This window comes from Oncorhynchus masou, chromosome 32 (genome assembly GCF_036934945.1).
Source record: "Oncorhynchus masou masou isolate Uvic2021 chromosome 32, UVic_Omas_1.1, whole genome shotgun sequence".
In the NCBI taxonomy this organism is placed as follows: domain Eukaryota; kingdom Metazoa; phylum Chordata; class Actinopteri; order Salmoniformes; family Salmonidae; genus Oncorhynchus; species Oncorhynchus masou.
In genome coordinates, this window is record NC_088243.1 from 59,583,821 (window position 1) to 59,594,854 (window position 11,034).

Genomic DNA, 11,034 nt, shown 5'->3' on the forward strand with positions numbered 1-11,034 from the left:
CCATTGCCCACCACCCCCACCACACAAACCCATAACATACACAAACAAGCTGACGTCAGTGCAAGCCCATTCCATTACCCGCCCTCTCAACTCCTCTGTTTATTACAGGCCTAATCCCATCTCACGACTTTCCAAAGGCCACAAACCAGTCATTGTTGTTGCTCCCTGTAGCTTTTTCTTATAGGAGGTCAGTGACTGCTGACTCACCCACCCCCAAATCTAAAACCTTACTGCTGTCCCTGAGGTAGTCTGTTCTTACAGCTCTGTTGTGTTTCTCAACAGATGTAGGTGGGTCAGAAGACGGTACACAGCAAACATGGCCCTGTTTGGGTATTTGGTGGGCAAGGTAGATAGGGGCTAGCCCGCAGCAATCCCACACCAGCCCAGTGTCGTTCCAGTTTAAGTGTTCTATTGTGTGATGTCAACATAAACATTTATCTTGTACACAGTCTGTAAAAAGGCTTAGATAAGCGCATGTGACATATGAGAACGTTTTAAGTTAACCCGCATTGGGCCTACATCGTGCCAATGTGGGCAGCCTACATGGTCCAGTGTTTTAACCCGCATTGGCCCAACATCGTGCCAATGTGGGCAGCCTACATGGTCCAGTGTTTTAACACGCATTGGGCCAACATCGTGCCAATGTGGGCAGTATACATGGTCCAGTGTTTTAACCCACATTGGGCCAACATCGTGACAATGTGGGCAGCCTACATGGTCCAGTGTTTTAACCCGCATTGGGCCAACATCGTGCCAATGTGGGCAGCCTACATGGTCCAGTGTTTTAACACGCATTGGGCAAACATCATGCCAATGTGGGCAGCCTACATGGTCCAGTGTTTTAACCTGCATTGGGCCAACATCGTGCCAATGTGGGCAGCCTACATGGTCCAGTGTTTTAACACGCATTGGGCCAACATCATGCCAATGTGGGCAGCCTACATGGTCCAGTGTTTTAACCTGCATTGGGCCAACATCGTGCCAATGTGGGCAGCCTACATGGTCCAGTGTTTTAACACGCATTGGGCCAACATCATGCCAATGTGGGCAGCCTACGTGGTCCAGTGTTTTAACCCGCATTGGGCCAACATTGTGCCAATGTGGGCAGCCTACACGGTCCAGTGTTTTAACCCAAATTGGCCCAACATCGTGCCAATGTGGGCAGCCTACATGGTCCAGTGTTTTAACCCACATTGGCCCAACATCGTGCCAATGTCGGCAGCCTACATGGTCCAGTGTTTTAACCCACATTGGCCCAACATCGTGCCAATGTGGGCAGCCTACATGGTCCAGTGTTTTAACCGCATTGGGCCAACATCGTGCCAATGTGGGCAGTATACATGGTCCAGTGTCTTAACCCACATTGGCCCAACATCGGGCCAATGTGGGCAGCCTACATGGTCGAGTGTTTTAACCCACATTGGGCCAACATCGTGCCAATGTGGGCAGTATACATGGTCCAGTGTTTTAACCCACATTGGGCCAACATCGTGCCAATGTGGGCAGTATACATGGTCCAGTGTTTTAACCCACATTGGGCCAACATCGTGCCAATGTGGGCAGTATACATTGTCACGAAGAGTAGGCCAGAAGGCTAAACTGGATAACCTAAACTCTATCAAAATAAAAAAGATGGCGGAACCGCAAAAGTTCTTCTGTGCAAAGGTGTTTATTTACAAGTGATTCCGGAACAAAAAACAACAGTACTGCCATCAACGTCTACCTTATGGGACAGCTTAAAAATAATGCTGCCCCATCCACAGCTCAATCCAAACTGCCTCTCCATGACTGAAAGAGAGGCTCCTTTTGTAGGGCTAGCCCCTCCCCTCAGAACAATTAACCCTAATTAATTAATCAATTAACAAAACAAACCTACATTTTCCATGAACTAAACATACTAAAGGATATACATTGAAACACGGTTTTAAACAATATCACAACATAACATTTACAACATTACATCACTACTGACAATATCTTTCAATATGCACATATGCATTAATGAGCCATTTGGGACAGGCACTATAAAGCCAACCCAATTCCCTTAGCTCGGGTCCTTTTCCAGCATACCCGGAAGCTACAGAGATGGAAAAAGAGGAACAGAACAAACAAACAATGCGCTCATCCACAACATTGATAAGTATAATAATTATTGTATCTCTCAAATATGAACATTGACAAGTGTGAAATGCATGCACCAAGACAGAAGTTAATTTGTGTGTCGACCCACATTGTTAACTTATCTTATAATGGCGCAGGGAGGAGTGATGAATATGTGTGTGCGTTAAAGAACCAAATGCTGCCCGCGGCCAGTGACGGACTTCTACGTCACAACATGGTCCAGTGTTTTAACCCACATTGGCCCAACATCGTGCCAATGTGGGCAGCCTACATGGTCCAGTGTTTTAACCCACATTGGGCCAACATCGTGCCAATGTGGGCAGTATACAGTTTAAATTTGGGACAGGCCAGGTATTGTTTGTGCTCATTTTTGCTAACAATTTCACGGACTTTTGGAGTTGGGTTCAGCACATCATTAGCATTTTGTATGTGGTGATTTCAATTGGTGTAAAAAATAACGGTTCATTCCCGAACACACAGACAGCATGCTCTGCTCCTGTCTGACCCTGTCTTATTATAACCTTGGGCTCATCCCATTACTGTTGCTGTCCATTCAATTACCAGGACTGCTATGTTTATGCAAGCGCTGAATTACACATAAATATCTGACAGAAAACCTTCCCTTTCTGGTAACTTAGATATCTGCTTTCACTTCTCTGCTGTCTCAGTTCTACACTGATGGAGGGAGCCTAGCTATCTCAAGGCAGCTGTCTACATAATAAAATAGAGGCATCAGACTTTTTTTGCCCTGTCAATTCTCCAAGCCTGGTATTCATCTTTAATCTGATCATTTAGCGACACCGTATAGCACATAGCTAATACCTGCCTGCCCATAGAAATATGGTCAATGATGGCGTGATGGGTGGAATGCCAGCCATTTTGAGTGTACCCATGCCAGGAAGTAAATCATTTCTATGTGCCTGCCCATCACCACTGAGAAACCATGGGAGGTCACAAACATATGAACATCATGGCTGATTAATTTACTGACTTTAGTTGGGTGACTATACAGTGTATCAATATAGCGTATAGCTCAATATACAGTCAACACAGAGCGCTGCACCACAACTGTTTGAACTGGTCATTTTGTAGATGATAATATTTTCTAAAATCACATATTTCTGCTTCAGCCAGACACGTTAGTCTCCTTTCATATCGATGTCCATCTCCCCCTCAGTGTCTCTGACTCTCCACTTGTTGTGGCTTTTATAACCCTGCATGGTGCAGTACTGGTGTGTTATAACTGGTACCGGTTTCGCCACTGGTCTGGGACAATGATTCAGTTATTTATTTTGTATCTATATATAGTTTCAGCCACATGGGGGCTAAATGGGAGAGAGCTTAGCTCTAAGGGGATTAGATGAAGACATAAGCTATTTTGTGATCTCACCCTTCAGCTGAAACTGTCAGATGAACACCCAGGAAAGTAATTGAATGACAAAGGAAGAGGCCTGGAAATAGATGGAATGAATTAACCCTGGACAAAGCTTATATTTGTTTTACCGTAATCACGCGACATACGTCTTTTGTCACCTGCTAAAAATAGGAGATAAATATGAAATACATATTGATTGAATTGATTGGTGTAATACATACTTACAATGCAAAGTATGGACCATACAGTACCAAAAGCACATGGCGATTTCATCCCAGTCCACCCATTGACTGTTCTTAGATTCACAGTGTCTAAAAGCAGGGCTAAGCCCAGTTAAACCCAGTGTGAATGTGTGAAGAGTAGTGATTTGCTATACACTTATAGCATCTTAGGCTTTCCTTGAGGAGTGGAGAATCAGGTTGCCAGAAGAGCAAGGCATAAGAGGCTTACTGATAAGACACATCTAATGATTGCACACAGACACTGTTGTCCTGGCTTCTCATGTGACATCATGGGTCCAAACAATGTATCTCATCGATAAAGAAGTCACACACTGGATAGGATATCAATATCTGGAATTGCCTATCTTGCTTTATTGTCATGGGATGCAAGGAACATTTGCTTTAACCTTTCATTCCAGATATCATTTATCAGGGATCTTTAGAACTGACACGAGGGACTGAGTATAATCAAAAAAACTATTGTAGAATAGCAAGGATTTCACCAACTTCTATGAATGGACTGGACATGTGATGTGCCCATTTGAAATACATGAATCTGTCACCTGTATAGAGCTCGCCAACTTGTAGTCCTAAAAACCAGAAATGAGTTACCTCTGGTTCGTTCAGCCATTCCTATGGGGGAAATGAATCAGGAAAGAATAAGGTTTTGGAATAAGCGTCGAAAATAAGGTCTGAGGTAAACACAAGCTTAGGAGATCTTATACCTTTTGTTCTATGAGAAAATATCAGTTAACATGAACTTCTTGAATTATGAAGCCTTTATGTGCTTTTTCTGATTACATAAATGCTTCAAAATTCATAAAAAGTGACATTAACTGATTAAGATTATCTCAGAACAAAACGTATAAGATCTCCGAAGTCTGTGTTTATCACAGACTTTCTTTTCAGAGTTTATTCAAAACCCCTACAAAAACTCCATTCATTTCGCTATAGGCTTGAATGAACTATAGCAGAGTTAGTGGCTACAGTAATATGCCATTACCATTGCTATCTATTGGCAATCTATGTGCTGTAGTATGTTTACAATGGCAGCCTCGGTCAGGTCTAGACAGTGTACTCGGACCAGCTCATTTCATGCAGATTTGAACATGTTTACATTGCGCTATCCAATTTAATTTAGGAATTAGTAAAATCTCCTACAATAGCTTTACTACTTGCCACTTACGGAGTGAACTTCAGAAGAAATGGGAGGTTTAGCATGTATAACAGTGTGTCTATGTACATGAAGTTGTCTTGAATTTGTTAGGACAGCCATTGGATACAGGGGAGAGGACAGAGGCAGAAGTGGCATGTGTTAATCTGACCTCAACTCAGATTAGGGGACCAGTACATCGTTATGTTAATCTCCTCTCCCAGTGATTAGCTACACTGGTTTAGATGTATACACTGGTTTAGATGTATAAACTGGTTTAAATGTATACACTGGTTTAGATGTATAAACTGGTTTAAATGTATAAACTGGTTTAGATGTATAAACTGGTTTAGATGTATAAACTGGTTTAGATGTATAAACTGGTTTAGATGTATACACTGGTTTAGATGTATACACTGGTTTAGATGTATACACTGGTTTAGATGTATAAACTGGTTTAGATGTATACACTGGTTTAGATGTATAAACTGGTTTAGATGTATACACTGGTTTAGATGTATACACTGGTTTAGATGTATAAACTGGTTTAGATGTATAAACTGGTTTAGATGTATAAACTGGTTTAGATGTATAAACTGGTTTAGATGTATAAACTGGTTTAGATGTATACACTGGTTTAGATGTATACACTGGTTTAGATGTATACACTGGTTTAGATGAATAAACTGGTTTAGATGAATAAACTGGTTTAGATGTATAAACTGGTTTAGATGTATACACTGGTTTAGATGTATAAACTGGTTTAGATGTATACACTGGTTTAGGTGTATACACTGGTTTAGATGTATACACTGGTTTAGATGTATAAACTGGTTTAGATGTATACACTGGTTTAGATGTATAAACTGGTTTAGATGTATACACTGGTTTAGATGTATACACTGGTTTAGATGTATAAACTGGTTTAGATGTATAAACTGGTTTAGATGTATAAACTGGTTTAGATGTATACACTGGTTTAGATGTATACACTGGTTTAGATGTATAAACTGGTTTAGATGTATACACTGGTTTAGGTGTATACACTGGTTTAGATGTATACACTGGTTTAGATGTATAAACTGGTTTAGATGTATACACTGGTTTAGATGTATACACTGGTTTAGATTTATATTATGGTATCAATATTAGTCAAAAACACATCATCCCTAAAACAGTATTCACTTTACCACAGTACTGACCAATAAACACTGAGATACAGGAATGAGGAAGTGTTGGTTCCTTTTAGGTAGCGTACACAGAGCAGATGTTCATTGTTCCTCCACATTATATTTACATTTGACATTTTTGTCATTTAGCATCTTTGATCAGTAGAGCAATACGGTGTACTATCAGAATGACTATAAGGCAGACGTTACAATAAGATAGAATCCTCCTTATATGGATAGCCATATAAGCTACACTAGAGTCATACTCAAATCAATGGAGGAAACAACCTAATCATGCTCACTGCAGACACAGTGGAACCCAAAATGAACTTTTTTAGAGGAATAAGCTTCATTGTTTGTGTTGTGTAAACGGAACACCTGAATGAAACTAAAGATGTGCCTGCTGCTTTCTCTGCTGCAGTGCACATTGCCACATCATCTTTCCTAGAGTACCAGGTGTCTTTCAAGGAAGTGTACAGTACATATAAATAGAATCATTCTATTTGTATGCTACAGTGATATGTGTAGTGGCAGAAGAGGTAGTGAGGCCACTGAGGAGGAGTACAGGAGACAGGTATTAACGTTCCCAGTTACCCTTGGTTAACCCTCGGCCGGCCTTCTCTTGAACATCTCATGATCTGGTGATGTAATCTGGTCGGCGCCTCTGCCTGGGTACGCTTAAAGGAGATCCCACTCTTTCTTTCGCATGAATGGCAGCAGGCAGGGCCATGCCACGGTGCCAGCTGAGGGATCGCTCAAGATCCACTGCGAAATTAGATGTCCCTCCAGGTAAGCAGGGCGTCAGGAGATGATGTAAAAAATGGCCACTAGAGGCAACAGTGAGCACTATTAACATTTGTATTTGTATTTATTATGGATCCCCATTAGCTGCTGCCAAAGTAGCAGCTACTCTTCCTGGGGTCCAGCAAAATGAACGCAGTTTATACCATTTTAAAAACATTACAATACAGATTTCACAACACACTGTGTGCCCTCAGGCCCCTACTCCACCACTACCACATATCTACAGTACTAAATCCATGTGCATGTATAGTGCGTATGTTATCATGTGTCTGTGTGTCAATTTTTGTGTTGTTTCACAGTCCCTGCTGTTCCATAAGGTGTTTTTTTATCTGTTTTTTAATTCTAATTTTACTGCTTGCATCAGTTACTTGATGTGGAATAGAGTTCCATGTAGTCATGGCTCTATTTACATTTAAGTCATTTGGCAGACGCTCTTATCCAGAGCGACTTACAAATTGGTGAATTCACCTTATGACATCCAGTGGAACAGCCACTTTACAATAGTGCATCTAAATCATTTAAGGGGGGGTGAGAAGGATTACTTTATCCTATCCTAGGTATTCCTTAAAGAGGTGGGGTTTCAGGTGTCTCCGGAAGGTGGTGATTGACTCCGCTGTCCTGGCGTCGTGAGGGAGTTTGTTCCACCATTGGGGGGCCAGAGCAGCCAACAGTTTTGACTGGGCTGAGCGGGAACTGTACTTCCTCAGTGGTAGGGAGGCGAGCAGGCCAGAGGTGGATGAACGCAGTGCCCTTGTTTGGGTGTAGGGCCTGATCAGAGCCTGGAGGTACTGCGGTGCCGTTCCCCTCACAGCTCCGTAGGCAAGCACCATGGTCTTGTAGCGGATGCGAGCTTCAACTGGAAGCCAGTGGAGAGAGCGGAGGAGCGGGGTGACGTGAGAGAACTTGGGAAGGTTGAACACCAGACGGGCTGCGGCGTTCTGGATGAGTTGTAGGGGTTTAATGGCACAGGCAGGGAGCCCAGCCAACAGCGAGTTGCAGTAATCCAGACGGGAGATGACAAGTGCCTGGATTAGGACCTGCGCCGCTTCCTGTGTGAGGCAGGGTCGTACTCTGCGGATGTTGTAGAGCATGAACCTACAGGAACGGGCCACCGCCTTGATGTTAGTTGAGAACGACAGGGTGTTGTCCAGGATCACGCCAAGGTTCTTAGCGCTCTGGGAGGAGGACACAATGGAGTTGTCAACCGTGATGGCGAGATCATGGAACGGGCAGTCCTTCCCCGGGAGGAAGAGCAGCTCCGTCTTGTCGAGGTTCAGCTTGAGGTGGTGATCCGTCATCCACACTGATATGTCTGCCAGACATGCAGAGATGCGATTCGCCACCTGGTCATCAGAAGGGGGAAAGGAGAAGATTAATTGTGTGTCGTCTGCATAGCAATGATAGGAGAGACCATGTGAGGTTATGACAGAGCCAAGTGACTTGGTGTATAGCGAGAATAGGAGAGGGCCTAGAACAGAGCCCTGGGGGACACCAGTGGTGAGAGCGCGTGGTGAGGAGACAGATTCTCGCCACGCCACCTGGTAGGAGCGACCTGTCAGGTAGGACGCAATCCAAGCGTGGGCCGATGCCCAACTCGGAGAGGGTGGAGAGGAGGATCTGATGGTTCACAGTATCGAAGGCAGCCGATAGGTCTAGAAGGATGAGAGCAGAGGAGAGAGAGTTAGCTTTAGCAGTGCGGAGCGCCTCCGTGATACAGAGAAGAGCAGTCTCAGTTGAATGTAGTACTGTGTGCCTCCCATAGTCTGTTCTGGACTTGGGGACTGTGAAGAGACCTCTTGTGGCATGTCTTGTGGGGTATGCATTGGTGTCCAAGCTGTGTGCCAGTAGTTTAGACAGACAGCTCGGTACATTCAACATGTCAATACCGCTCTTAAATAAAAGTAGTGATGAAGTCAATCTCTCCTCCACTTTCAGTCAGGAGAGATTGACATGCATATGATTAATATTAGCTCTCTGTGTACATCCAAGGGCTAGCCCGCTTGCCCTGTTCTGAGCCAATTGCAAATTTCTTAAGTCCTTTTTTGTGGCACCTGAACAGTAGTCAAGGTGCAAGACTGAACAGTAGTCAAGGTGCCACAAAACTAGGGCCTGTAGGACCTGCCTTGTTGATAATGTTGTTAAGAAGACAGAGCATCGCTTTATTACAGACAGACTTCTCCCCATCTTAGCTACTACTGCATCAATATGTTTTGACCAGGACAGTTTACAATCTAGGGTTACTCCAAGCAGTTTAGTCATCTCAACTTGCTCAATTTCCACATGATTTATTACAAGATTTAGTTGAGGTTTAGGGTTTAGTGAGTGTTTTGTTCCAAATAAAATGCTTTAGGTTTTAGAAATATTTAGGGCTAACTTATTCCTTTCCACCCACTCTGAAACTAACTGCAGCTCTTTGTTGAGTGTTGCAATCATTTCAGTCACTGTAGTAGCTGACGTGTATAGTGTAGAGTCATCCGCATACATAGACACTCTGGCTTTACTCAAAGTCAGTGGCATGTCATTAGTAAAAATTGATAAAAGCAAGGGGCCTAAACAGCTACCCTGGGGAATTCCTGATTCTAACTGGATTATATTTGAGTTCTGTTAGACTAGTAACTCATTATAGCAGGGGGTGTAAAGCCATAACAAATACGTTTTTCCAACAGCACACTATGATCTATAATGTCAAAAGCTGCACTGAAGTCTAACAAGACAGTCCCCACAATCATTTTATCATCAATTTCTCTCAACTAATCATCAGTCATTTGTGTAAGTGCTTGTTGAGTGTCCTTCCCTATAAGCATACTGAAATTCTATTGTCAATTTGTTTACCGTAAAATAGCATTGTATCTGGTCAAACACATTTTTTTCCAGAAGTTTACTAAGGGTTGGTAGCATGCTGTTTGGTTGGCTATTTGAGCCAGTAAAGGGGGCTTTACTATTCTTGGGTCAAGGAATGACAGCTTCCCTCCAGGCCTGAGGGTACACACTTTCTAGTAGGCTTAAATTGAAGATATGGCAAATAGGAGTGGCAATATCGTTTGCTACTATCCTCAGTAATTTTCCATACAGATTGTCAGTCCCCAGTAGTTTGTCATTGTTGCTTGGTTTTATTAGGGCGTTGTGAATGGTAAATATGTGTAAGCCACACGCTCCAGCTCCGAGGGTTGCGTGTTCAATCCCAGTGCAAGGTGTTGGTTTTCTTTGAACCCTATCCCAAACCTGAACCCTTAACCATTCAGTTCGCCGTGGAGTTGATTGACGTTTAGGGACAAGGGCTTGGACGTCTGACTCTGCAGAGAGACTGTGAGAACTTGTTGAGGCCAGATATCATTCAATCTAGCTCCCTGAGTGTCACCATCTGTCTTGTGTGAATCTGGACAGAGATTGCTATTACAGACTGTGCATTTAAGTGGAAATGACAACCAATACAAGGAAAGATCATAAAAGTAGGGGTCTCTACATAAAGGATATCAGTACTGCTTTAAACCCTATCTGACAACCATTGTATCACTGATGTCAACCATTATATCAATGGTGTCAAACATGTAAGAATACAATAGAGATTTTCATGTTGACCTACCTACCCCATCAAGAGTCAGAGGGATAATTTGGAGAGACCCCATAATCTCCTTGTCACACTGAGTGCTGCACCATTGGAGTCAACAGATCAATTCACATTTCGCTGTGCCAGCCATCTGCGCAAGACTTGGGCTGAACAACCATCTGTCGTCCTGGCAACAACACGAACCAAAACACAAGCCCTAATACCACTTTACACCATGTCTAACCCATACAAGAGGGACATTTTTATTTATTATTACTGTCTTAATAAACAAACACATTAACGTAACGTATCATACATCTGCCCACATTCTTGATGCATTGATAACTTTTATATGATAATATATGTTCAAAGCTTTGCTTCTATTAGGTTAAACAAAACCAGACTGAACATAAGTCCACCTATTGGTGGAATAAACAGACCATCCACTTGAGAGAACATTGTTCCTGGTTGGCTTTACCAGCCAATCAGAAATAGCATTCCAGACCGTGCTGTTTCTTAGTTCCCCTTTGAAACACTGGTGAGCCATTTCTTTGTGGAAACAGGACTGTGCACAATGAAAGAGTCAAGTAACATAACCACATGAAAGAGTTTTAATGACATAACCACATGAAAGAGTGTTAGTG